The 3,663-nt window shown below is 36.9% G+C and overlaps 1 long non-coding RNA gene across 1 annotated transcript; it reads left to right on the top strand.

Moving 5' to 3' along the window:
* Nucleotides 1–620: 620 nt before the first annotated feature.
* LOC132123343 (uncharacterized) lies at nucleotides 621–3,647 on the top strand. Its single transcript, XR_009426500.1, has 3 exons — nucleotides 621–801; nucleotides 2,346–2,461; nucleotides 3,409–3,647. It is a non-coding gene; the product is annotated as an uncharacterized LOC132123343 (long non-coding RNA).
* Nucleotides 3,648–3,663: the final 16 nt, after the last annotated feature.

Below are 3,663 nucleotides of genomic sequence, written 5' to 3'. Positions count from 1 at the left end.
GTCCATGGGGATATATTGATTGCGGCTTCTCGCCACGCTGGGCCTTATATCTTTGTTTTGTGTCTTTTTCCTCTCGCGGAGGAGACTGTAGTTTCAAACGGACAATTGATGTCTCTTGAATGAACATTCGGTCTGCTGGCCAGGACACGGGGACATGGGGACATGGGGACATTGGGGTTTTGAGGGTTGAATGTGTGGGATAATTTGAGAATGTTTGTTTGCTGTGTCGGAGTGCGACCGCGCTTCTATCTGTGAAATAAGCGCATGTTGTTTGGGTATTATAATGTGATATATCTCTTAATACACTTGGTTGAACTTATGTTTCATTGTTTTTTCGTTAATATATAATTAATTAAAGTCTACATACATGTAGATCTTATGCTATGTATTTTTTCTTTATTGGTTATTTAATGAAAGTAAGCTGTTACTGTCTTTATTTACATCAGTAGGTATCAGATCCGCCCGTTACCTTATGTTTTGCGTGCAGTACTTTTCTTTTTCTTTGATAGCGTGAGGGAATTTGTTACAAATTAACGAGTTAATTATCTCAGAATTACGAGATCATTTTTCATGAAAAAATGTTTTTGCTCTGTTTTTCTGAATTAACGAATTAATTATCTCAGAATTATGAGAATAATCTTCATGAAATTTTTTTTTCTGAATTAACAAGATCCCTCAAAATCCTGCCAGAAGCTTTCACCTGCACGAAGTAACGTCAGGCCACAGTTGCTGTTGCAAATCAGCCTGACCCTCCGATAACAACAACAGTGCCAGGCCTACATGTACATGGGTTCAGTGCAGGTAAGATAGCTAAGTTATTATAGTTACGTGTTAATGCCAAATGATTTCTGCTAACTGTTCGCTTGCCGACATGTACAACGAGGTTAGAATAGCATGTAACGTAGTGTTACGGTCATATTTTTTACTAACTATGATAACGTAAGTTACACCATCAACTGCAGTTGGTAGGCTAACTTATGCAATGTCAAGCTAATATTTGTACTGTTAGTCAGCAAAAGGAACCTTAACTTTTAAGGTCGAGGGGATAATTACGTGTGATTTTTAAGAGATATTACGTTAACCACCTTCCTTTCAGTTTGTTGGCTAGGATAAGTAAACCACGCTATTTGCTGTAACTTGCTTAAGTTGTAAATCAAGAGGTCCTCGAACACAGAGAGGCTGCTGTCAGGGGGAGGGAAAAAGTCACACCAGAAATCCCCAGTGCATGCAGCACGTTGAACATCGCGACATTACATAACAGTAAACAAACATTCAGAACTTTGCCAGTTTCAGAGCCAGCAGGGATACTATTTCGATTAAGTTTTGCACGGACATTTAGTATAGTGTGCAGCGTGCTACACCAATAATAATGTTGAATATATTCTGACATTGCTTCGGTTTCTTTAGTTGTGCATTCTCTTTTGGTTTGTCACTATGCATATGTGTCCTGTTATTGTTTTATTTGTTGATATTTTTCAAAACTGTTTACTTGATGCATTTAATAATTTGGAAACAAAGCCAGCTTTTTGAAGCTTTCCAAAGCAAGTTATATATTTTTCAGAAACTAGATTCCGGTTGTGCAGTGAATCACAGATAAATGAGTACATATAGCCTTTGTCTCAACACTTTTGACCTTGTTCTTGAGTCTAGCCTTCTCTATGATTTGAGTAATGTTACTGTTAAAGGTGACAGTTTGACTTCCAAGTGATAAGAAAGGCCTATAGTTGCCTACCTATACAGTTGATACATGAAAATGTCACGCTGTCAGTCTCTGTTTCCCTGGGTGTCCACTAGTGGGCTCACTTCCCCTTAGGCACTTCACCATAGGCACTATAATTCCTCTAGTCTGGTCCTGTCTTCACAGTAATTGCACTACAGTTAATTGCACCAGGTGCAGGCAATCTATTGTCATTAGCCTCCTTATAAATACCTGTCTTTCCCTGTTGTTTGTATGGAGTCCTTACCCTTCGTGTTACCAGTGTTCTTGTCTCCCGAGATTTACCCTCACCTTCTCTTCCTCCGAGTTCCTTCCTGTTCCCTCTTTTGTTTTGTTTGTTTTATTGGACTGTTTATTTGGATTACCCTTATTGTTTAATAAATCTTACCTGCATTTGGATCTCTCCCTCTCCCTGTGTCTCTCTGGTGCACGATCGTCACAGAAACATCCATTCTTAGCAACGTTATCACACTCTTGGTCTTTATTAATGTTCTCGTAAAAAATGCCGAGATACATTTTTGAGATATTTAAAGCAATTACAATTTTGAGGGTACAGTCCTAAATCTGTTTATATTTTTGGTGCAACACATATTTACACAAATGCTGCCTTTTTCCGACATTTGTTCAGGGCCAGCTATGGCTACATCTTCAAAACCCCCCCTCCCACAAGATGATGGTCTGTGGATGTTTCTTCAGAGCCGAGGGATTCCTGAGTAAAATATACAGAAAATGCAGCAAGATCATGTAGGTGACAGCACATTCATTCCTGCAATATATTAATTTTTCATTGTTTTACATTTTACTGAATCTCAGCAGATTATACAAGTAATCATCATAAATTGTAACCCTATCACCTTTAGTGCCAGTGCTTCCGATTTCTTTTTTATGTCAAGCACACCTGCCTCTCCCAACAATGCATTCATGTCTTCCCTATTCTAGCCCTGTAAAATAAGGTTTATAGGTATCTTTAGGAGTCAATTCACTCTATATTTTTGTCTCTACCCTACATAAACAAGTAACAGTAGTTAGACTGTAACGTGCAGTAGCATCACCATTATACATTCAGGCAAAGTGCTGACTTGAAATAATAAATGACAAACAAATTGTTGTTTGAAATAATAAATAAATACACAAAATAAAATATTGTGTCCTTACAATTAATGCTTTCCATTTTGTTGTGATTTTATATTGTTTTAAAAGGATGGAGCAATGTTTAGATGCCAGCACAGGCCTTCGTTGGGAGCTGAAGTATGGAATCAATATGGAATAGAAATATTATGGAGTACATAATAGCAGTAATATATGGGAGAAGTGCTTTTCGTGTAATTGAGGTAAATGGTTATATAATTAAAGAGGAATACATGAAAGTAATCAGTCCCCTGCCTAATTTTGATGTCAAGGGTTTTCACTGTTAATACACTGTATTTTCAGCATCATTATGTCACTCAAACTTCATTGTTATGGTTACAACCATTTTTTTAGACAGCGGTTTTTGTTTTAAATTACTAAATATTTTAGCTCCTTTTTATTCCCATGCGAAAAAAGAAACAAGCAAGTGAAGAAAAATAGAAATAAATTGCTGATTTGTAGCTACTGCTAAGAAATTAATTTTCACTCATATGGAAATATAGCCATCTCTTAGATTTAAGATAACCAATATGTCTTACTGTATTGTTTTGTTTTCATTACAGATTGACAGCTCGGTAGTTGGAGAAATAGATGATGCCACTATGACTGCTTACATTCCAGCATATGGTGATAGGATTGCTACAAGGCGTTTCTGTATGGAAAAACAGAGAAAAGGTGGTGATGATCTAAAAAGACTGTCCTTATTTGAAAAACTTAGAAGAAAGATGGGCACATTGACAAGCAATAAAGACACAGATAAAGATTTTGAGGAGGAGCATTCCATGCAGCCAACAAAGATACATCTGAGAAATAACAAA

The sequence above is a fragment of the Carassius carassius genome, chromosome 41, assembly GCF_963082965.1.
Source record: "Carassius carassius chromosome 41, fCarCar2.1, whole genome shotgun sequence".
Classification (NCBI taxonomy): domain Eukaryota; kingdom Metazoa; phylum Chordata; class Actinopteri; order Cypriniformes; family Cyprinidae; genus Carassius; species Carassius carassius.
The sequence above is the reverse complement of the archived record's forward strand: the minus strand, read 5'-3'. Positions and strand labels throughout refer to the sequence as shown.